Source organism: Mixophyes fleayi, chromosome 3, assembly GCF_038048845.1.
Source record: "Mixophyes fleayi isolate aMixFle1 chromosome 3, aMixFle1.hap1, whole genome shotgun sequence".
NCBI lineage: Eukaryota > Metazoa > Chordata > Amphibia > Anura > Limnodynastidae > Mixophyes > Mixophyes fleayi.
Window position 1 is genome coordinate 123,162,920 of NC_134404.1, and position 26,060 is coordinate 123,188,979.

Consider the following 26,060-nt stretch of genomic DNA (forward strand, 5'->3'; position numbering starts at 1 on the left):
ACACAAGGTCGTAAGAAACGTTTGATAACATTTGTTTTGATACGGAAAAAAACATTCGCTATTAGATTTGATTTAGCTGATACAGCAATTTGGCAAAATTGTAAATGTATACGCCCTGTCTTTCTAACTGCAATTGAAAAGTTTTACCCACTGATCTATTGCTGACTTGGTATTTCTTCCAGCATGTAATAAAAAGGACGGATCCTAAAATATCTATGTGATGAGAGAACTACATTGACTATTTATTTGGGATTGTATTTTTATATTGTGACAATCATATTATGCAGTGCTGTACAGAAGATATGCAGTCATTCACATCAGTCTCTGTCCCTTTGGAGCTTACAGTCTAAATTCCTTAACCACTCACACACGCTATAGTCCTTTTTGTAAGAAGCCAAGTAACCAGTATGTTTTTGAACTGTAGAAGGAAAATGGAGTGCCCAGAGGATACCCACACAAACATGCAGAGAACATACAAACTCTGCACAGATAGCTGCTTATGGGGCCCGTCTCCATACCGACTCTTCTGCTCCGCCCTCTCTCCATTTGTCTGCCCGGAGTTTCTGAAGCATTGGTACTTAGTGTTTATTGTTCTGTAATGTTTTACCCTGTATGGTCTACTGTTCGTACTATGTAAGGCGCTGCGAAAACCCTGTGGCGCCCAACAAATAAATGATAATAATAATAATATGTAGTCAAAGACTGGTCAGAATGCCCATGCCCCTTTTGACTGCCTAAAGCTTCTAAAATGGGCACGTGAGTGCCAGAACAAAGCCATGCAGTAATGGAAGAAGGTGATGTGCTCTGAGGAATCTTTTACATCATGTGGGCTCCGGGTGCGTGTGCATCATTTAACTTGGGAAGAGATTGCACCAGGATGCACTATGGCAAGAAGGCCGTGTGATGCTCTGGGCAATGTTCAGCTGGGAAACCTTGGGTCCTGGCATTCATGTGGCTGTTACTTTGTTGTTACTTTGTAACAACCTTCATGACAACAGTATTCCCTGATGGCAGTGGCCTCTTTCAGCAGAATATTGCTCCCTGCCACACTGCAAAAAATGTTCAGTAATGGTTTGAGGAATATGACAAAGAGTTGAACGTGTTCACTTGGCTTCCAAATTCCACAGATCTCAATCTGGTTGAGCATCTGTGGGATGTGCTGGAAAAACAATTCAGAGCCATGGAGGCTCCACCTCGCAACTTACGGGTCTTAATGGATCTGCTACTAAATGTCTTGGTGTCAGATACAACAGGACACCTTCAGAGGTCTTGTGGAGCCCATGTCTCGACAGGTTAGAGCTGTTTTGGTGGCACGAGGGGGGCCTACACAATATTAGGCAGGTGGTTTGATGTTTTGGCTGATTGATGTAGATATACTATAATGCAAGTTCTTTGCTGATATTTTCCAGTTCATTGCCTTAAAAAGTGCAATAGTATTTCAGTAATGAAAACAGCTATATCACAGATCACAAATCTGAACATATAGACCTTTGCTTGTATTTAATGAAAAAAAAGTGTCAATAGAAGTGCTTTGAAATTAACTTATAAAAATAGTACAAAATACTGAAAGGTTCATTACATCTCTTATAAAATATATGATGATCTGTCAAAGATTTCATTCCTAATTCTTTGTCTTGTAAGAAACCAGAAAACGTTACTTACGGACAGTCAGTTCCATAACTGGTTCATTGTGGTTTGATTGTGCCCATAAAACATTCAACAAATGGCTTTTCATTTGTAAATTAGAGCTTTATGTGTCTGCAGCTGTATGTGGTCAAAATACAAAGCAGGACATTTATTTGTTCTATATAACTTTCCCCAGCATTCTCTGGGGGGATTTTTAACCACAAACCTACACTGGCAGGACTAAAAGCATTTGTAATGTTTCATTAAACTGTTTATGACAAACATTAGCAGATGCAGTTGTCTGCTTCTGATTTTAATCTATCAGGGCTGGTGGCAAGAGTGTAATTATAGCCATCACAGTCCATATGATTGCTATGGGCCCCAACAGGACAGAGGGCTTGTGCCAGAGGAAAAATGTGCCTTAAAGTGCAAACTCAATATGGCTTTATAGCAAATTTACCCAGACAGTTATATGGTTTGGAAAATAATGAGGATATTAAGCCATCAGTCTACCTGTAGCAGTGGAGTTGGCTGCCTAAGGAGGGTCTTTGTGCAATTGGTGCAGCTATGAGCAAAGTATGCTTTTGTGTAATGCTGCAATGAAGGGGGGTACTGTAGCTTTCATTGCCCAGTATATATTACATTACATTATTTACTGGGCAAATAAGTGGATTGGTTAAGGATGGCACCTGTCATTTTTATGCACTTGTGTCCAGTAGCATCTAGCTACATCGCTGGTTTCTTAGTTTCTAAATGTTATTAAGGACAAGTCAAGGTTTTTAAATTTGTGCCCCTGAATCTTCTCTCCATGGCTCTGTCCTAGCATGTATGTTTTATTTGAAAAATGACATAGCTATTTGTTTTACATTTGTATGATTATTTGTAACAAAGCAAGAAGCTATAATGGACTAAAGTCCATTATAGGTACTTGCTACATTACAAAGTTGTACATTTAATCAAAGATCAAGGCACAGAGGTAGGCTGGTTACAGTTAAGGCCTTCAATGTTGTTTATGTTTAGCTAAAGTAGATTAAAATTAGTTAATTTGAATGGATGATGGATTTAGAGACATCACGATCCAACAAAATGTGAAAGAAATAATGATGCCTTTAATTAAGTAATGAAACTTGTATAGACATATTTGGTATCAGAATGAAATTTGTTAGAATAGCTTACATGCAGAAGTGCACAGTTGCAGTAATTGTGATTAGAATGGCAATATCTTCCCTGAACTGAGAGAAGAATTGTAGAACTGAGATAACAGGTTGTCCATACTACGGGCTACAAGATAAGACGGGTGGTCATGAGCAGAAGTTTTGCAGAGATGTTTACAAGACATAGTATACAGAAAAGATATGTGCTAACTATTATACAATGTAAGCATAAAAATAAGTTGAGTATGCAATATTATTTGTATAAATACTAGTGCTTAAAGCTTCAATAAACAGAGTTGGTTTGGCAGACTTCTGTGTGACTGATCAATTCTCCAGCACTGACCAAATCAGAAGGGATCTGTAGAGGTTACAGTCTGGTTCCATCATCAAAGCCATTGCTATGAAATATTCCACACAGTATTCTTTGTCCTGTAGAACCAAAGATATAGATTTTTGCAGTAAGAACAATCTTAAGTTTATCACCCACAGGTCAATCCTGTCATTCAACTAGGTTGATCAATTTTGTTACAGTTGAGGGGTCAAATTAGATGAGAACCAGCTATTCGTCCCCTCTAACATTTGAGAGGTTAATTTTTGGTGATTTCAGTTTTATTGAGCCCACACACACTGCCATATTTGGCCAATTGTCATATATCCCTGCAATATTGCAACATGTGGGCAAATCTCAGCTGGGTACAGACAATGACAGTCTGGGAAGGAGTTTATTCCATTACTACTGACTGCAGCTCAGATCTATTGTGATATAGGGCTGATTGGTCCTCTTGAGGAGTAATAAACAGAGCAGTTTAGGAAAGTATTGTGTGAGCACAGGCAATGTGCACTCAAGTGGCTGGCAGAGAGCTGCTTCTTAAGGCTGTGAAGTGTTTAAAATGATCATTGCTGCAAGACATCATCTTACCTTGCTACAATCTTTCCAAGGTGAAGTCTCCACACATCTCTGCTGCAAATACATTTTAAATGCTCTGATCATCATTAACACTGCCAGCCACTGTTGAGAAAACAATATTGGATTGCCATATTTGTGATGGATTAACTATCTTGACAGCAAATATGTACCGGTTTAACCATTGGATGTAGGTCTCAGGCTAAGAGCAAAATGTAGAAAAAAACAAATGTGTTAATGGCATAATGAAAGGGTAAATATATCTAGAGAGGCAATAATAAGTCTACACAAACTGCGCATTTTGCCATTAATGTCTAATCACAAAGTTGTGCCCACGGGGCGAAGTGCAGTGTTTGATGCTGTGTGATTGAACATTTTCTGTTATCTTTCATGTATCAAATCATTTCTCTGGATAATTTTCCAAAAATAAAAAAGTAGATAGATACAACTTTGGTACCGATAACAGTTTATAATCCATTTTTTGCAAAAACTGCAAACATTAATCCCTTTGGAGATAAAGGATTCTGCAGAGCCAGCAGGGGTTAGACGTACCGGGAATAGGTTGTGTGGAATAAGCAAAATGTGGGTGACTTAGAATTAAGTCACCAGATCATGTCTATCTAATTACAATCACTTAAACGTGATCCTACTGTCACCCAAGTCAAATAAGCAATTACCAAAAAGTACATATATTTGTATACAAAGATAAGATGTAATTAATCACGTAAAGGAGATAACTGAAATGAGCCTAAAGTCTTTAAACACATTTCATTATCTTGATGATGGAAATTATATTTCTTGTAATTGTTTCCCATTACTGATAAAACGTAATTATGCATCACCAAGCATATTTATTACATTAATGGGAGATTTATAGACCATTTTCATTAAAGTAGAAAGCTTTCAGTAAATGCTATCAGTTTCAAGGGAGATTGTCCATGGCAGGTATAAAGAGAGCTACTTGGCCTCTACAATATTAAGGTGTAGATTATTCTGCTTTGTTCCATTAGTATTCACTGTGGATTACATTTGTCTACACATTAATTGTTTTATTTCAAATATTCATAGTAACATCAATATCCTGTTTTTAAGAATAATGAATTGAAGCTGTGCATTTGCTGGATTTTTAGTAGCATAAGCTTTCCAAACATCTGAAAAAAATGTATGTTAACAAACATTGAAACATGCAATGGCCGTACAATCAAATTGATACTGATATTTGTTTGGGCAATTACCAATAGATGTATGGAATTGTTGTTCAATGCTGTAAGAATACAGCATATGTACTTTTCTATGTGCATGTTATGAAGAATTGAAAACATCATCACACAGTATTACCTTCTATCTTGTTAGGTCCCTGACTATCATTCATTTTTTACTAAAATACTGCTCATTTTAGTACAAGGTGAGAGGACACTGGTCTCCCATGTGTTCATGGTTTCTTTAAATCATGCGCTTACTTATTTTCCCATAAATCAGGATTCAAATTCACCCAAACTAAAAGAATAACTGAGAAGAGATCTCTGTAAAGATTTTACTATATTTGGCACCAGTGGATTAATAGACCCAGGCTAAGTCAGAGAAAAGTTCTGGTACTTTTTTAGCTGATGGGGCGCATACATTTTGTTTATTGATTAATGCATGAAACCATGTCTGTATGCTGCGTGATGCCACTGTCGAAGTCGTATAATTGGATGAACGAAAGTATATTGGTTAATATTGTTTTGCCGTGCGATTGCGATCCGTACGCCATGTAACGAAGATCCGCACGCCACGTAACACGTGGCATGGTGCGATCGCACGGTAAAATACGCACGCACACACTCGCATTACAACATTTAGTTATTTATATAATTCATATTCATATTGGTTCCGTTACACTGTAATTTATGAGCAGATAGTATTTGGTTTATTATTAGTCTATATATATATATATATATATATATATATATATATATATATATAATGATTATATGTACACTTCAGTGATATTCAAGGTTCAGGTTATAGGAAAGGTATCATGCCTAGTATCCTATTAAAACCCTATTCATCAGCAGCTGTCCGGTGCAGTCGGCAAAGAGATCGCACATTGCATACTTTAGTTATTCATATTAGGGAATAAACCTTTGTATGATGTTGGCTATGAAATGCTAATTGTAACTGGAGCATTGGCGGGAAGAAAGGAGCTTATCCCCTGGAGAGACAGCCCCCACCTTTGGATTCCTTAGATTGAATCAGCCTATGACCTGTTTAGCCTGGACCCATCTGATGTCTGGACCTATAGAAGCAAGCCACGTCATTTGCATTGTTCTCTTTAACACTGACTGTGTATATATGATCATAGCTGTGCACCCAGCTCTCAGTCTTCACTGATCATAGTATTCTAACAGATATACTGTCCACTGGGTCCCATGGGTACGCAGCGAGCGCATGCGATAGTAGCAGTATGTATGTATCTTTTGGTATTGGCTGTACTGTACTGTATCATAATATAATAATGTATTAAATTGTTGACTATTTACATCTGCTAAAATAAATCACTTTGTGCGTTAGAAACACAATACAATCGCCTATGCAATGCTTATTTGAAAACTATAGAATTACTTTAAAAAAAACACACTATACTTATAATGGCTTTGTAATTTGTGCTAGCCTCACCTTTATTTAAGCCACACCAAGGTCCTCATGTAGAATTGAACTTAATATATAGGCAACTCTCCGTACAATGTACGTAGAGAGATAGAAGTCATCATATTCTATTTGACGATGAAAACTGGTGTATTAATATGTTTTCTTAATTGTAACCTATGCTCTGTTGCCAGGGCTGTGGGGTGTGGCTGGAGAGGACTAAATTCCCCAGAAGTCCCTGCAGCAGGAGGAGAGGAGTGTGATATGATGGCAGGAAGGTGTCACGCATGAGGATCTGTCTGTAACCAGACTGGGTGCTGTCTCTGGAGTTAGGCTGGTGATAGACTAGCAGAGGAGACCAAGCAGGAACTGGATTGCTGGAACCAGATTGCTGGATGATGGAACAGAAATGTAACCAGAATGCAACTAATAATGCTAGAACTGGACTGGAGCCGGAATGCAGACTGCACTGTTTGAACTGGAACAAATAGAAAAGACTGCAGACTGCTGGGAACCAGGTTGGTGTTTGAAAATACAATGTTGCACCGGCAACAGGTAAGGTCTCCAGGAACTCCTTTTATAGTAGTTGATGATTCCTTATTGGAGACTGCGGTCAGCTGACCAGAATCAGCACTCTGAGTTGCTGATATGGATCAGTTGTTCATAGACAAGATGGCAGCTCCCAGGAACTGGTTTTGGAGCGAAACCTGAAGTGGAGGACACATGATCGATGATTGGACTTTTTTGGGTGAGGCAAAGATCCTCATCTTGAACCATGAAACGAAAAAGGCCTTAAAATTCTAGGATCCTGGCCGGTAGGATACATTGAAGTCAAACCTGGAAAAGAACAAGGCCTATCTAGCTTGTCTGGGATTGAGACACTGGGCTAACATTAGATACAGAAGGTTTTATGATCTGTAACAACAGAGATGGGATATTTGGCACATTTTAACAAATTTCTCCATTTATCCAAAGCCAACTTAGTGGCTAATAATTCTTGATCTCCTAAAGAGTACTTTTTCTCTGGCAGCAGAAATTTGCGAGAAAAATAGCCACAGGGATGAAGATATCCATCTTCGTAATGCTGGAATAAAACAGCACCTACACCTACTGCAGAAGCATTCACTCCCAGAATAAATGGCCGTGATAAAACAGGCTGTCGAAGAACTGGAGCAGAAATGCAATGGAATGCTGCTTTAGTTTCTTCGAACCAATTGGAGAAATCAGACCCCTTTTTGGTAAGGGCTGTGATGGGAGCCAGATGAGTGGAGAGATTTCTAATGAATTTGCTGTTCGCAAAACCCAGAAAGCGTTGAACCGCCTTGAGAGTAGTTGGAAAAGGCCAGTTGAGGATCACCTTGAGCTTCTCTGGGTCCATCTGTAAGTCAGTACCAGAAATAATGTCTATAAAGGAGATGGATGGTACTTCGGAGGTGCATTCCTCCAGAGCCAGTTGGTACGGAGTGCATGATTTGTCCCTGTTCGGTTTCCTGACTCACAAGCCGATTCACCATGCTTTGCATTGAGCCCGCTCCTTGGGACAGATCACCAGTGGAATTCATTAGGCCAGTGCAAACTGTCACTCCTGAGGATCTGTCTGTCCCCAGACTGGGTGGTGTCTCTGGAGTTAGGCTGGTGATAGACTAGCAGAGGAGACCAGACAGGAACTGGATTGCTGGAACCGGAATGCTGGATGATGGAACTGGAACAGAACCGGAATGCTGGATGACGGAATCAGAATGCTTGAACCAGAATACTGAATCATGGAACTGGAAGGGAACCAGAATGCTGGAACCGGAATGCTGGAACCAGACTAGAGCCGGAATGCAGACTGCACTGTCTGAACTGGAACAAATAGAAAAGACTGCAGACTGCTGGGAACCAGGATAGCGTTTGAAAATACAACATTGCACCAGCAACAGGTAAGGTCTCCAGCAAGTCCTTTTATAGTAGTTGATGATTCCTTATTGGAGACTGCGGTCAGATGGGCAGAAGCAGCACTCTGAGTTGCTGAGATGGAATGATATAAACCTTGGAACAATTGCTCCAAGTGTGCATACATATGACAAGATATGCATTAAGTGAGATCATCAAGCCTGCTACTACTCATCTTATTATGACCAACTTAACTTCTTGTAGCCTACAGTGAACTTGAAAGTACTAACCTTTGCTAGCCCCATACCAGATTAAACACCCTCCTGGATTCAACTCATTAATGGATCTAACTCCATACTTCAGACAAAAAGCCTTGAAATCAAAATGCAGTGAAAATCACAAGCTCAAGGAAATCACTTACCACCTTCTGTTAAATAGAGCTTGCACTAACCAGCTGTATCAACTAATGCAATTTAACCACTACATCCCATTATCACATACCATATGTCACAAATGAAAGGCAGTCATGTGTGACAAGGAGAAATGGTTGACTCAAGATGAACCATAGGGTAAAACCTGAAAGAGGGATGCTAAATGACTTTATTTCTTTGATTTAGTTTCTAAACTCTTCTGCTCTACGCATAAGATATTCATGGATAAGGAGCTTCAGACACTGGTTACAGATGAGTGCCCAATACCAATTTATGGCACAGGTCGTAAAAGCTCTTGAAAGATCTCTTTAAGGTTATAGCAATAACATCAGTGATCTCTAAAAAACAGACCACTCACATTTTTGGTGATATCTGTGATATCTCAGAACATCTCAACTGGGGGCAACAGAATAGCTGGGATAAGTGTGAAGGAAGGGAAATAAGGACACTGGAAAATGCCATATTTTCTCAAATATCATACATATAGGCGTTATGTTTGGCAATGCAAATAAGGGGGAGCTTATAACCTGCTGTGTGGACGTAACATAATCTTTGTAGGACATTCGGGTAAGATGTTAGGCCAGTGCCCAGTGTAAAAGAAAGGCCTGACTTGAAAGGTGTTTGAACAGAGGTCATAAACAACTAATTTGCATTTACACAGACTTTCTAATTCTGACATAACATGAAGGGGGCTGTAGGCACATGAATCGTGTTAAAATCTCCAGTAAAATCTAGTACAGTTGTTCACTTTTGGGGGTCAGTTTCATATTGAGAAGTGTCCCCTTTATTTCTGTTTCTCCCAGCAAACAGAAACTGATCATTTGTAAGTGTACCGTTTCTGTTCTTTTATTGATTTTTATTTTACAAAGAACTATTATATTATATCGCTGTATGTAATTCTGTTCATTGTTTTTCTTCTTAAGTATTGTGGTTTATGATAACTCTGATACAAGTAAGTTGTGATAGATTAGTTTAAAGGGAGAACCGAAGGCTTCCTCTGTAAGAGTGTCAGCTCCTCACAAAAAACCTTGATGGTGTAAAGAAATAGGAGCTTTCCTGTTTGTTTGATCTATCATCTGTGCAATTACTGCTACTACTATGTGTAAAATCATACTGCATAAGGATTGTTTATTCTTATGCAGTATAAGCCTGGTGATGATGGCCTATTTGCTGGAGAATGGCATTTGCTGTGGTAGTTATTCACTGTGTAAAACATGGGATCATTATGAAGTACAATGGGCTGTAGTATACTGTCCAATGAATGTACATGTCTTTTGACATTTTAAAAAAATGAGGCAAGTCTGTTTTTATTTGTATTCAGTTTGAGGTTCAGCCAAATCCTAAAAAGTGGATTTGTAAAGTCCTTATTTATAGTATAGTGGTATATACCTCCCTATTGGGTTTATAGAAACCAAACCACCAATGAGGAAATAACAAATTCCTCTAATAGTGACACTAATAACATCTATATGAGTAAAAACATGGCATAAGAAACTAAGGGCTGATGAGATTTTCATAAACTTCGAAATGTTGAGATTGAAGTCCTGAAGTAAAGTCAAACCTTGACACTTCCCAGTTATCTATGAAACACATGTTACGCTGGTAAACAATCTATCATCATGTTATGGCTGTATTGGCAAGGATGGCATGAAAGCAATTGCCCCCAGGCCACACTAGTTTTTACAGATGAGAGCTGGCACAAATATATTGAAAGGTCTTCTTTCACAGCTGCAATAAGTACATTCAGCAGTTCGATCTCTGTATATTTCACCGACATGCTGTCTGATAGCTTCCTGGATGCCATTAACTATATAATCAGAGTTCAAAATATTTTCATAAAGAAAATTATCAGAGGAATGTATCCTAAGCGAGCAAGTTGTATGCAGCTGCCACTGGTTAAAAAATGTAATTATACTGAAACATAACAATCCCTATATAATAAAGGTGACTGATGCTTGTCCAGGCTGCGACATGTTAGTGCAATCGTACTGACTGCAGACACAGCCGTCTTTCCAGCATGTCCAATCATTATCTGCTAAATTTTGATTGGATCATTATTCGCAATGTACTTGTTTGGAGGTCTCATCTGCTGTAGTATGAGGCCATTTGCTAGATATCACTGGTGATATTACAATGTGCATGGCCAGCTTAATATATGTCAGAGGGAGTCATTTAATAAAGCAAAGAAGTGTGGAGTTACAGAGTAGTTACTTTATTTTGACCTGTAAACTTTTTAACTTTGGGTATCAGAAAGCAAAACAAGAATGGAACAAAAGAACCACAAAAGAGTGGATAAGGGGGAAAATGGATACAGTAACAGGGTAATAACTCTAGGTTACAGAGCTAAATATATATGAAGGAACTCCGTTTCCGGAGCTCACACCCGAGATTATATCATCACAAGTGGCGGAGCTTATGCCAAGGGAATCCCATGGAGGGGTTTACCATAATGGCTGTTTCTACACTTTATTGCGGCATGCATGCTGCAGATGGTGCATACACATTGCCACCAATGTGCAGATGAAGGTATGAGCTGGCAAAGAGTAATGTATGAGGAGGCTGGAAACCAGCTCATACAAAGAAAGCCACGTAGCAACATCTAGGAATGAATAATCACTTCTGGCAGTGTGCAGTTGTGAAGGTGTCAGCAGTATGTTCATAATTTATTTTACTGTGTATATGATCTCAAAGTTATCTTTGTGTTAAAAGATTTTGGACCTTGCGTTTGTTTGTTTAGATAACTGAGGAAAGTATGAATGACTTGTTTCTTTATGTTAATAATGCAGTATAGTGATGATTGCTATATATTAAGCTACTAACACATAATGGTGGGCTATTTGACATAGAAGTAAATTAATGTGTAATCTGGGCCATATCGAGGGTGGTGCAGGTAGTGAGGCAGTCCGGGGAGAAAGGCCGAGGGAGCGCAATGCACGCCCGCTATATGCAGCCCCCGGATGGCATCATGTGACTAACCACAGGGTTGCTATTTATTAGTGATAGGGTGTACAATGAGAAAGTCACCTGGGTTCCTGCTCCTGCAGTGTAGTCAGGTCCAAAATAAGGGCCACATGGGCCTGAAGCTTAAAATTATTAAAGGCCTATTGTGAGAAGTGCTGTCCTAATGGAGGTGTGGCCAGTGATGTGTGGGCATGGCCAGGATCATGTAGGGCCGTGATGGCTAACCTATGACACGCGTGTCACGCGTGACACGCGGAGGCAGTTTGACTGACACACCAGGCGATTCAGTCAAACTGCTTGATTTAAACATACCAAATATTTTTTCTGTACAGCAGCCACGGACGCTTCTTTGACAGCGCCGCGGCTGCTGTACATCTCCCCGTCGGCGAAATGGAGCTGCTGCGCATGCGCGGTCGCAGCAGCAGCTCCTCCCTTTCATATCTCCCGGCATCACTGGCTGGATTACCTGGAGCACAGTAGGACTTGCACTTATTTTACAATTTAATATTTGATATATTATCTTTAGATCCTGCCACAATCAATCTTCTGTAGTGTTTTTATTATTAGACAAAAGACTCCATTTCTGGTGAGCCTGCAGGGTATGCAGAGTTGTGTGATTATATATATTGTATTATGGGTTAAAAAAAAGTAGAGGATTCCTCTACTTTTTTAATCCTATAATACAATATTTATATATAATCACACACACATCTCTGCATACCCTGCAGGCTCACCAGAAATGGAGTCTTTTGTCTAATAATAAAAACACTACATAAGATTGATTGTGGCCAGTATCTGGTTTCACCCTGTAGCCCAGTGACAAATATATATATATATATATATATATATATATATATATATATATATATATATATATATATATGTGTGTGTGTATATATAGTGTCATTGGGCTACAGGGTGAAACCAGATACTGGCCACAAGCAATCTTATGTAGTGTTTTATATTTATATTATTATTAAAATATATTTAAAAAAAAAATAATAATATAAAATATATATATATATATATATATATATATATATATATATATATACACACACACACATATATACACACTTTCTTTTTTTTTCTTTAAATGACACGCGACCCGAGGAAGGCTACATTTTTTTCCGATTTTTGACACACCAAGCTGAAAAGGTTAGCCATCACTGATGTAGGGCATAGCAAACTCTTTCCTTCAACTACCAACATCTTCCTCGCATCTTCACTTATATGAAGAGTGCCCCACTATTAATATTTATTTATAAGGCGCCACAAGGCATCCGCAGCGCCGTACAGAGACAAACAAAATCACAATACAATGGGAGACAGCACAGTACAGTAAACACAGCAATTTAGTACGCTCAATGCACAGCTAGAGAGGGCGGGGAAGGGGGAGGGAGGATCCGCAAACGACGGGGCCCAAGAAGGAGGGCGCGGAAGACAGGGAGACCCCCAGGGGGGAGGAGGGAGCGAGAGTGGACGTGGGGTGGAGGACCCTCGAGGAGGAGGGCTAAGTAGCTGGAGAGCAGAGTTAGAAGTGGTGGAAACAGGAGGAGAGATGGCCCTGCTCAGAGGAGCGTACAATCTAAGGGTGTGAACCACTAATTGGTTCACACAGCTTGTATGTAAAGTGAAACGTGGAAAATACATCCCAACTCTGCCTTATGTTTGGACATGATGCTCTGTTCTCTCTAGCCACCTCCTCCCCCAGCTCTGTTCTCTCCAGCCACCTCCTCCCCCAGCTCTGTTCTCTCCAGCCACCTTCTCCCTCAGCTTTGTTCTCTCCAGCCACCACCTCCCCCAGCTCTGTTCTCTCCAGCCACCTCCTCCCCCCAGCTCTGTTTTCTTTAGCCACTTCCTCCCCCCAGCTCTGTTCTCTTCAGCCACCTCCTCCCCCCAGCTCTGTTCTCTTCAGCCACCTCCTCCCCCCAGCTCTGTTCTCTTCAGCCACCTCCTCCCCCCAGCTCTGTTCTCTCTGTTCTCTTTAGCCACTTCCTCCCTCCAGCTTTGTTCTCTTCAGCCAACTCCTCCCCCCTTAACTGTTCTCTCAAGCCACCTCTTCCCTCCCTCAACTGTTCTCTTCAGCCACATCTCTACCTGTTCTCTTTGAAGTAATATAATTACCTTCCCTTCTTCTTTTCTCTTCTTGCCTGTTTCTCTGCTTTTCCTTTATTCTCACTTCTTTGCATTCTTCTTGCCTTTCTGGCTCCTCTCAGCTCTATACTGACAGCATCATGACATCACCACACCGCCGGGAACAAGGAGTCAGGCTTCTGTTCTTCTGTTTCTGGACAGGTGCCTGGTCCTGTGTGAAGTTAGGCGGCCAGCAACCATTGCATAAGTTATGAGTACAATAATGACTTATAACTTATAGTGTCTGCCAGAGAGTGTTCATTTCTAGCCAGTTGTGAAGCAGTTATACAGAGGCTCAGATAAATCATATTAACCACTGATCTTCATGGGCCTAATTCTGTGGGAAGGCCTGGGGCTGTAGTCCCAACTGGCCCATTATTTATCCAGCCCGGTCTGTAGCTAACTTGCAGATGTGATGTCAGAATGCTACATAGCGGTGCCAGCATGGAAACAAGATATTGTCAGAGCAAGGAGAAGGCAGAGCAAGAAGAAGCAGGAAGCAGATGCAGAGATAAGAGAAGCTGAAGCCCTAAGGTAATTTAATTGCTTTAAGGATATAGAGAAGGGGGGAGAGAGTGCTGAGCAAAACATGGATGGGTGATAGGAGGCTGTAAAAACAGGGGTGGTGGAACAGTATGGGGGAAGTGGTGGTACTCATTAAAATGATTACTGAATCCCCGACAATGGATACCCCATCAGGACTACACCGAAGGTGTATTCCTGTCAGGGATCCGGTAATCGTTAAAATGTACCCCATCAGGCGGGGAGTGGGGTCTGTAAAAAAATGTTTGTTTATTAAATGTGACTGCTATTCATCATCATCACCATCATTTATTTATATAGCGCTACTAGTCCCAATACACCTTACAGTCTAAATTCCCTAACACCCACAGTGACAGAATAGGGTCAATTTGATGATAGCCAAGTAACCTACCAGAATGTTTTTGGATTGTGGAAGGAAACCGGAGCACCCGGAGGAAACTCACGCAAACATGGGGAGAACATACAACAATATTTTGATTGATTAGATCCCAATTTATGCAATGTGGCAGAAGTATAGCCTATTTTGCAGTTTACATGCATTTCAGTGTGATTTAGGCATTTGGACATGAGGTGAGAAGTAATAGATATCTGTTCCCAATGCTCAGGAGTAAGCATCTTTTGTAGATTTACTTCCCATGGCAATTAGTAAGGGGATTCCTGTGTTGACAAGTACTGGTACCAAAATGTGATCTCCCCCTTCTTGTTACTTTTTAAAAGCCTAGACAATATTGAGTGCAGGGTGGAGTCTAAAATCTTGGTATGTTCTTATAACCTGAGTAACCCAGTGTCTATGTTGCATAAATTTAAGAAAATCTCTATGAGGAATATTACAATTCTCCTGTAGCTGGTGAAGGGCATTAGGCTTTCTACAGAAAATAACTGCACGTGTTTTATGGAAACGCACAATGATTCCATCTCAAGAGATGGAAATGGAAGATTTTTATGTTCCATATAATGGGTGTTACATTTGAAATGGGGTGTAAGGAATTACCTTGACATTTGCACCGCCGACCACTAGAGGTCTCTGTATTTGCAAACATGCCCTTAGATTTGCCCTTATCCAAGATGGCCAGTTTGGAATCAAAGAGAAACCATCTTGGATCCTGTTTCCTGTTTGGGCCTATAAATGGCACTTGCTGGTTCAGACATATGCTTGAGTATTCTGCTTGCTCAGCTCCTGCTACCTGCTACTCTACCTTGCATCTGTGACTACCCGCTTGTGTACCGACCCGGCAAAACGTCTGACTACCCGCTTGTGTACCGACCCGGCTAACGTCTGACTACTCTCTGGATATCTACTCGGCTATTGGGCTTCAGGTAATACCACCAGTAACGTTACATGGGGACTCAATACTTGTCCTCATCTACAATAAACACCTCACCTTCACCTACTAAGCCCTCTCCAAGTCCACTGCTCCAATCTGATCTCATCTCCAGCTAACAATCTCCGCCTCACCTCTCATCTTGTTACCACGCCTCACTCCCGCATTCAAGATTTCTCCTGTGCTGCTCCCCTTCTCTGTAACAATCTCCCTCATTCTATCAGGCTTTCCACTAACATGCATAACTTCAAACAATCCCTTAAACTCCACCTGTTCAGGATAGCCTTCTCTTCCTTTGTCTAACCTCTCCCCTGCTCTCCTCATCCTCTCTTCATAATCCTTCTTCACTATCGTAGTATACCTCACCCTCATTCTCCCTCCGTACCTCATACTACACACTGTTGTTCATCTCTCCCTTCAGATTCTAGTCCCCTCACCCTGACTCCCTTTTTTGTGTCTCCTGTCAGTCTGCCCCTTTCCTTTAAAATTTTAAGCACCTGCAATCAGGGCCCTCTAATGCTTGCGCTCCCCAGCCTAATTATACAACTCTAGGCTAGTCCCCTGCCCTTGGTTCTCCTCTTCTCCCTTGCTTTTGCATCTCCATTACTGCTATGTTTATGTGTCCGCTCACACTGCTTGGCACAGGTTCAGCTTGCTTTAGCTCACTCCCCACCTCTTCACCTTCCCTTTCCTAGCTTCTAAGTGTTCTTGTATTCACTTATACCTCTTTGCCCTGTGTACCTGTTCTTACCTGAGTTGGTTTATTGCACTTTGTTTTTTTTGTACTGCTCTGTATGCTGTTTCTGTTTTGTTAATCCTCTATGAACCCTTTGTGTTGCCATATAAACAAAAGATGATAATAATAATAATAATAATAATAATAATAATAAGGGGCTCATGCTGAGTTTGAATGTATTTGTATCCAAATTCACAAGCATAAAATGTGTTCAATATAAAATCACAATTGCATGCATGTGCAAAGTTGGACAAATTGCAAGATGCATGCAGGTCTATACCAGTAGCATATACGCCAGATTCTTGTCAGGCACACATCAGATACACATGCACTCAATTTTTTAAAACCTTTGTTATGGCGACTGTCATCAATTTCGAGTAATTCCACTTGCCCTAAGGCACCCACAATAAATATGGCTTTGATAGGTGTATATGCATCTCTGTGTGGTTTGCATCTGTGCAGTTATGTGAACACGCCTTTACTTTATTCGGCCTATGTTAAACCACCTCTTCACTCCCACGTCCCGTCTCTCCTGTCGCAAGAAGACGCAAGTATCTAATTCGAGCAAATAATATGCTCATAAGCATGCAGCCTGTTTTATGGCCATGAACAGTTCAAATTTAAGTACTTTAGGCTACGTAAACTTCCATACATCCAACTCCGCATCAACACCTAAATGAAGGATGGGGACATAAATGCAAAATGAGATTTTATTTTCAGAGATAGGTTATATTAAGTAACTGAAAGGGATGGAGAGTATACATTTTTAGTAGTTAAGCCAAAGTCTGTGGGTGTCTTAAGATATTCTAAAAGACCCATACATATGTCACCAGGCTCAGCATTTTTCCACATCTTAAATGACATTTGTTGAAATAAATAAAGGGAAAATAAAAGCAAACACTAAACGTTGAGTATATTTTCTGTTCATTTGTCAATAAATGGCCAGGATTTAATTAAATCCCTCCATAGGCAACAGAGATATTGAGCGACCCATGGTCAATAAGAAATATCTCATTTGACATAGCTGTCCTGCACTGTGGTATATTGTCATATTTAACATAATGAAAATAATGATTTCATTGGAGATAAATCTAGGAAACCCCCAAGCAAAACACATGAATGCTATTGTCAACCTTGATTTTGCGATCAATGGACTTTGCCTTTAAGCTGTAAAGTCAACCAATTGCAAACAGCGGAAATCCTGCAGTAGAAAATTTTCTTTAATTAGAATCTGCTGTGCTTTGTTCATACTAATTACCTTACTTGTTACCATTCATTGCTAAATGCTGAAACAATGAGCACAATTCCGGTAAATGGTAGCTTTATTCTTTCAAATAGTCACTAAAAATAATGAGAGCAGTAATATCAGGAGGGAATATTCTATGTGTTTCTTTTTTCTGTATGCAATCAATACAGTCAGAACATTAGTTCCGCGTGGGTGATGCAGTCAGTACAATATGTAATGTTGCAATTGTTTTCTCCCAAATCAATAGTATTTGTAAATAAAAGTAAAGCAAAACAGAAATTACAGTTATATATACTAAGGAATTCCAATAAACAATCACTTTCGTCACTAGTAAAAATATAATCACAATAACAACAAAATATGGAAACTATAAATAAAATGTAGCATAAGCACGTATGTAAACTATATGAATTTATATGCAAATACAGGTAGAGCTAGTTTACTTGTGATAAATGGTGCAATGTTGATCTCACAATGAGTAAAATCAGACTGCACAGTTTCTCCATGTGATCATCCACTGTGCACCGTTTTGCCATCGTTGCTAAGAATATTCCATTTGTGCTCAGCAATGGATAAATTCCAGTGTATTAATACATCCAAACATATATATCTTTAGGTATCACTCCTAATATAATCATTTTAACGTAATAGTTATTTCTATCAACTGAAATAATTGTTAGTCTTAAAGATAATCCATATACTAAAGCATAAGATTTCTAAAAAAGCTAATTGGCTTTCATTGCTGTGAACAAAAGTTTGGCCACTAAATTCGGAAAATGAGTTATTTTCTATTAAAATGTAATAAGCAGTAATTCTCTTCATTCAGTACAGATAGGCAGATAGGTTTCACTAGGCTGAACATGTGACTGACTGACCGATTGACTTACATCATAGTAGCTTTTGTGATGTCAGTCAGCTTGGCTATAAAAGTTATTGCATAGCACAGAACACTTATTTGCTACATGTGAGCAGAAATGTGAGTAGACCCTTGTGTGTTGGTTATGTTTTGGCTCTAAAACATCTTTGTGATCTGGTTTTGTCCTAAAAATAGATTTTGGTCAGGATTTAATTCAAAATTGTGAAAATCGGTAAAACGATGTGCTTGTGAGCTGTTTTTGCTCCTGTATTACTATTTATAGAATTAACATTCATTTCCAATCATTTTCAGTCTATTTTCTAATGCTCTCTGTAAAAGGACCTCTGGTAGCGCCTTACATGTACACTATCCTCTTATTCTGTTCTCAGATACACTTGTTAGAAAACTCGCACTTTTATGCAGTTGTGATTCACCACACACACGTGGATGCTGTGTGTGTCCAGGGGCACCCCTGGCGGTTCTCCCCACTGTGTACGTGCCGACTTGAGTCGGCACCTACAGTGTGGAGTTCTGCTATGTCGCGCGTGTTTAGTTGCACTATGTATGTGTGCGCGTGTTCGCACACACACCGCGGCTCCCCCCTTCACACACTCGTTATAGCTGTTTGTCACTAGTTTTGGCAAAAGCTGCAATGAGTTGCCTGTACCCCCCTGATATTGGCCCTGAACCCAAGATCCACGCTGTACATAGGGAGAGCCCGGTGTGCTTGGTACTTTGTCTTAACGTGAACTAAAGTAAAAATAAAACAGCTTGCAGGAATACAGCGGCAGTTTCTGTGTCTGACATGTTCAAAATAGTTGTGAGTCAATATCCATCCTGTAATCTCAGTACAGTGAAGACTGTTTAGATGTTAAATATCCTGTGCCACTAATCTTACATGATCGGTAAGAGCCAGTGTGATGAATCTAGCAGATTTTTTACAGCTTGATGGCGTCACAAATGTTTTCACAGAAGCACAATAACATTGACGATCAAACAAAGTCTCCCTTTGGAGTGAAATGTGGAAAATAAACCTCTGCATAACATTACCATCCCTAAGATACAAAAAAATACTGAAAAAAACTGTTTTGCTAGTTGTGTGCCAAACTGAAGAGAATTCAATGACATCCTGGATACTTTCAATAAGGAAAGATTAAATATGGGCTGCGAACTGAAATTGTTGGGGAATTTTTTTAGAGTAAAACTTTTTTGAAAAGAGAATACAGATGAAATAACTTGGAAGACATTGCAGAGAGCTAGAGGAATAATTGTGCTCCTGGTGGTACCAAACTAAGTTGAAAAAGATAATTTTACGTGGGAGTTTATTTTTTCTACATGTTGATGTTGTACTGAATTTTACTCATTGGAGAAGTAGAGTTTCAAACATAGTGGTCATTATTAGTGCTGTGTGGCAAAGTTAAGAAAATTAATACAAGATCTGCAATGAAAGTAGCCTTGGACCCAACCCTAAATTTTGACAGTCATGTATCAAAAAATACACCATTTTGGAATGACTCGATTGATGAGCAGGTTGCAAATTCCTTGATATGTATGTGAAATATAATAGCAGATTTAAGCCTGTGACAGCACCAACACAATGTCTTCTGATTGCTTCAGTATATGCAACATTTGTAGACCAAAAACTGTTAAAATGTCAGGACCAGTATGCCTGCCATCCAAGTCCATTTCATCAGCAAATTATACATTTGCAAGCTTTACAGTGGCGCAACGAATGGGAAAAGGCCAAGAAGCCACAATTATCTTTAAAAGTGTTCGTTCAACATTGCTGAGACCTTCTAAGAAAGAATCTTCCCAGAACAACGGCTCAGAAATAGAAAAACAGGCTATTCCTTTTACAGTTACAAATCAACGTTCTGATATCCTAGTGACATCAACTATGTTTCAGAACCGAGTCACTGTTTCTCAAATAAGCATATCCCACCAAAACAACACTGTCGCTATAGAGAATATAATGTCTTCATGTATGGTTATTACATCAAAATCTATGAAAGATCCACGACTTTTAAAAGAAGTGTATAGGATGCTTTAATAACAGCTGACCAATATCAAACTGGTCATCAGAAACAAAACAGTCTTCTCTGTGAAAATATGGTGTCTAGTAACAAATAAAAAGGACCCCGGCCAAGAGAAGTTTGTGAGCTGTGAAAATAGTATCAATAAACATCCCTGTACTTAAGGAATCATTAAGAAGTCAAGGGATATGGGATTATTTTTATCTTTTATTTATAAAACAAAAGGTCTGTAGCGCTGTACATGAAATTTGCAGGAGTATACAATAGACAAACAGCAATGATCCATAACACATTACATAATAATTAAAAAACAAAATAATACAAATATCAGAAATTAAATCACACTGCACATGCCCAAAAATGGACTATATGCAAGAACATCTAATTCATCTTCAAGCGCAAAGTACACTTACAACAGTCTACAATTTCATGGGTGGAGTCTGGGAGTTGAGTGCATCTGATTTTAACTGCATTTTAATGCTGTTTAAAGCATATAGATCAGTGTAGGACCTTCATATAATGAGGTGCCCTTGATGCTGGGATGCAGGCTTAAATATTTTGAACCAAATATGAACTAATGCCTCATATTTTCAGTTTGCTAGATACACACAGATATACAGTGTAAAGGATAAGCGCTGACAACTATCTTTGTTTTGTCTACATATATGGGCATTTATATTGCCACGCAGCTGGTACCATATACAATATGGGATATACTGAGCGCGGGCTTATTGCCATGCAACCGGTACCATGTATAATGGGATAACGTTTTTTCTATGCTAGAATGTGTGTTTTCAATAAAGAGCAACTGTAAAAATACATTTTATGTACAGTAGACAATACATTAACATCATGATAAATGTATTTGATGACAAAAATTGAAATTTTTTTCATCATTGATTTTGGTGATGATAATTGAATTTTTTTTTCTGTGTCGATCTGCAGGGACCTTATATTCCACATATGTATATCATGCAGTGTATTGTTTCTGTCAGAGCAGTACAGAGCGTATCTATACCTACATTCAACAAGAGATGTTTCTTCAATTTGTTGTTGAATATAGATGTGCATATGCGTCTTATAAAAATGTTTATACAAAGAGAGGTTGTTCCACCGAATACACTGAGACATTTGGCACTGTAGGTAAAATGCTAAATATGCATCGATGTTGGACACAATTGATACTCAGACACTGAGGAATGCACTGAGCACGTGCACGGCTTGATTTGCGATCAGTGTCATCAGTACTGGTTAATAGTAAGACCTGAGAGAGTTGTTATGTTAGCTCTAGCCTGAGGCTGAGCACAGCTGGGTTCTGTTAAACATTCTAATTGGGAAGGCCAGCAATCAGATGACTACTGAATGTTGGAGGCAGGCCAGTGTTGGAGGCAGACCAGTGATGGTACTGACAAAAAACAGGAGAGGACAGTATCCCAGAGTCCTACTGCAGGGTCAAGGGATTGGTTATTTGAGCATGGAGGAGATGAGAGCATGTTTGGTGCAGGAGGTCAAGGTAGCAGAGTAGAGAGATAAGTTGAAGAAGTGGGCAAGATGGGAGCAGGTCTGGAGAGAAAGGATGGAAAATTTGTGAGGGGGGATGGGGTCAAAATGGCAGGCGGAGGTGGATGAGGAGGCTAGAAGTGTACAGACTTCATCTGCAGATACCACGAGAAGGTGGGTGGGCTAGCAAGTAAAGTTGCAGTCTGGAGCAGTGGGTGAAGATAGTATCCACAGAACAGGGTAGGAGGTGGGATAGAGTGGGTAGGGAGGGGGAGAGGATGGGTCGAGAAGAAACTGATGGGATGAGAGATCATTATGTATGGACTCAATTTCGAAGGTGAAATGGGTAACAAGGGAGGAGGGGGGAGAAAGAGGGTAGCAAAGAGCTGATGTGGGTTGTAGGATGGAGAGGAAATGAGAGCCTTGAAGTACGAATGTTTAGAGAGCTATAGTGCAGCACTGCAAGGGGAGAGATTGAACTTGAAATGAGGGAAGTCAGAATGAATGCAGAGCTGTTCTGCACTAGATAGTAAGTTTGGAGTGCCAAGGTTGAGTCAAAGGTAGTGGTAAGGGTGTGTTAGTAGAAGGAGACTACCTGATCGGGACAAGAAAGGGTGGTGATGGGAGAGATGAATGAAACCAGGGAAGAGGAGAACATTTTAGGATCAATGGGGTCCAGATTCTGAGAGGGTGGGGAGATGTTAAAAGTGAGGAGATGCTGGCCATAGAGATGGAAAAGTGAATTGTTGAAGTCATTGACAGTACAGAGGTGGGAAAAAACAGAACAAGGGAGTGGCCACTGTTGAGGGAGGGAGAGGAGGTCCATTGAAGGAGGAGAGGGAGTAAAGTTTGGAGGCAGCAGGGTTGGAGGGATCGTCTATAGGGATATTAAAGTCTCCGAAGTTGAGGGAGGAGGTGGGGGGCAGAGGAGTGAAAGTGAGGGAGTTAGGTGTCGAAGTGACAAGAAATTGAGAGATGGTACTAGAGGATAATGGTTAAACTGAGGTTGTGCCAGGTGGAAGAGGCTGATGGAGTGGGCATTAATGTAGGAGAAAAATAGGGAGGGTTCAGGGGAAATAACGAGAAAAAGGCAGGATTCCAATGCCACCACCTTGCTGGTCCCCAGGTCTCAGTGTGTAGGAAAAGGATAAGTCCACAAAAGAAAGAGCAGCGGAATAGGTGATGTCATCAGAGGATAGCCAGGTTTCAGAGATGGCAAGCAGGAGCTAGACATAAAGAGTTCATGGATGGAAGCCAGTTTGTTTATACTCTCCTGGCATCCCAGAGAGCCCAGTGTAGAGGGAAGAAGGGAGATGTGGATGAGGTGTTTGGGGGTTGCTGGATTGCAAGGCTGAGCAGGGTTTTGAATAGGAGGGTTAATGGAGAGAGATGGGGGAATGAAATGATAAACAGAACTAAGAGGGGGGCCCCACAGCTGGCAGGAGAAGATAGCAAGGGAATTTGCGGGTTGGGAGACAAGTATAAATGGTGCTTATCTGGGGTGGGGACATTGATGAGAGGAGCAGGAGAAAGAGAGACTGAGTGAGGAGAGCAAATTGATTTTGGGGGGAGAAGGGGGGTTAAGTAGGAACAGAGCGTAGCAGAGAGAAGAGCAGTGAGTTGGAATAACAGGGATGAGTGTGAGGTGGGCAAAAAAGAGAGGAGAGAGGAAAAGCAGTGGAGAGGGATGTGGAAGGGACATTTTGGGTATATTTACTTTTCCATGTCAGAGGGTATAAGCAAGCTAAAGGTATTTTCTGAAAATAAAAAGTCTTCTGAAGAAACAAAGTATAATTTGTATGGATACTGCATAAACAAATTACTGATTTTGATGTTAGAATGTGACCAATCCAAAATAGGCTCTGTAAAGTACATATTGCATATTAGTGCTCACTGGGAAAAGAAAGAAATTGAGGACACAATTTGCAGCAAAAAAACCCAACTTGTTACTGTTGCAACATGTTTTGGACTTGTGCTATCTGAAACATCCGAAATGTGCTGTCGCAGTAACAGTGTTAATAAGTGTTTTCAAAGGGCCTCTTCCGTTTCATTATTTAAAAATGTAGATTTGCAGCTACTGGTGGAGCAGATTGAGTTGAGTGTACCACTATCTTTTCCCTTTTTGATGCATATATGATCAACCAGTTGCCATCAGTTCGAAGTGTAGTACACATTTTCCCAAGCTAGATGAGTGAAGTAGCAAAAGAAAATAAGAAAAGGACCATATATAGTAGTACACATACTATGAAACAGTAGGGGAATGGGAAGAGGCCAAAGGGCATGACACAGTATTCATAATAGCCATAACAAGTCCAAATTGAATCTTCCATTCATCACCTGGATCAAGTTATAGGCCCCCTTAAGGGCTAAACTGGTGACAATTTTAGAAGTCATAATTGTTCCAGTAATTCTGGGAGTAAAGGAAGTGGATGTCAATTGTGCACTGTGATCTAATTCTGGGCATGTTAGTCAATGCAGGGACCAACTTTTTTCTTCACAGAAATATAGGGTCCCTAATTTTAAATGTTATTTTTTAGCAGCATAACTTGCCCAATGTATTTTATGAAACTATCCTAGCTTCTCCAGACTTTAGGTCTCGATCAAAGCCGAGAACTTGGGTATTTCCTCTGCTTCCTCTCTCCTGTGGCCCCCTTGTACTAATCGGCCGCATTTCGCTTCTCATCATCCAATTGTAGCCCACTTGTTATCTCTTTGGGACCTAGCAAACGCAAAATTTAAGCTGGCCTCTGCTCCTAGCCCAATAATTCCACTCTTTGATAACCCTAAATTTCCACCAGGCTGTAGGATACCATCCTTCGAGCTATGGAAGTGGAAAGATGTTCGCTACCTCAATGATATCACCAAAAACACTTCTTTCCCTCATTTGATGACTTAAAAACAAAACTGAACATTCCCAACACACACTTTTTCCAATACCTACAACCATGTTGAATTGGAGGGGAGGTAAATTTAAAATGTGATGGCAGATTTATATTTGGAGTAAGGCATATCCTAGATCAACTTTACATTTCAGTGTAAAAATAAGCTGTCAAGTATTTGTGTGCTACATAAAAAACAGGCAGTAATTTCTTTATGCGCAAAACAATAAACTAATTGCACCCCTTGCATTGAAACATGGTTTTGTCCAGAAAACTTGAGTAAGAAAGCGTACTCAATTTTTTGCTTAACCTTTCTTATATATATATATTTTTTAAAAAAAAAAAATTCGGGCGCAATTTTTTTACCTATATTGGCGGTTAGCGGCAGCAGGTTATGGTAGGCGGACGGTCGTGTCCCCCACCCACCGCCAGGCATTGGGGCTCCTCCTGGGGATCGCTGGGCCCTAGGCAGTCACTTAGATTGCCTAGCGGTAAATCCGGCCCTGCTGATTGGTGCTTTATTCGTCACTTGGGCATATCTTAGGCTTCCGTTTCAGTTTTTCAGACATGAGACAGGGAGTTGTTTTTGCTCTATTAGATGTTTTTTAAATTTTATTGATGCCTAATAGGGACATAAAACCATGAGTACAAGTGGGATGCATATGCTACTTGTGCCAACCTGCATGGATCTTAAGATACATACTTCTCAGTATTGGGACTTAAATATGTTATTTTTACATCAAATATTTTTTAGCATAAATTTTGTCCATTTTGTGGTCAATATCCCACGTTTACTGATTAAAAGTCAATGGGAATCTTGTTTCCTTCAGTAGTCCAAATGGAAATTACAAAAAAAGAAATCCATATAGATCGCTGCAAATTGACATAATAGCTAATACATGAGATACTTATGTAACACCCTGTAAGTGGTATGTAAATGTTTGTACGAATCTACCCTACGTGTGTTTTCTTCACCATGATAGATGTTTCCATCAGCTTCTTCTTTTCCCACGCCACAGCAGAGAGACAGGTGATCCCAAACCCCAAATACACAATAATGATACAAATAAAATGAAATAACCCTATATTTATTTTACGGGAACCCTTCCATGCAGTCTAGCCTCCTTCAAGAGAAAGGTTAATGTCACCCCGCACAACTAACAAGATAATTGTAGCAAACACAGTATCACATTAAATAGAAAAATGCAAACATGCAATAACAGTAGTTAT

General features: G+C 40.0%; 1 long non-coding RNA gene across 1 annotated transcript; it reads right to left on the reverse strand.

Annotated features, from left to right (window-relative positions):
* Window positions 1-2,715: 2,715 nt before the first annotated feature.
* On the reverse strand, window positions 2,716-25,448 carry LOC142142763 (uncharacterized). The gene is made up of 3 exons (XR_012689321.1): window positions 25,197-25,448; window positions 3,700-3,789; window positions 2,716-3,209 (listed from the first exon to the last, which is right to left on the reverse strand). It is a non-coding gene; the product is annotated as an uncharacterized LOC142142763 (long non-coding RNA).
* Between the last annotated feature and the right edge of the window lie 612 nt (window positions 25,449-26,060).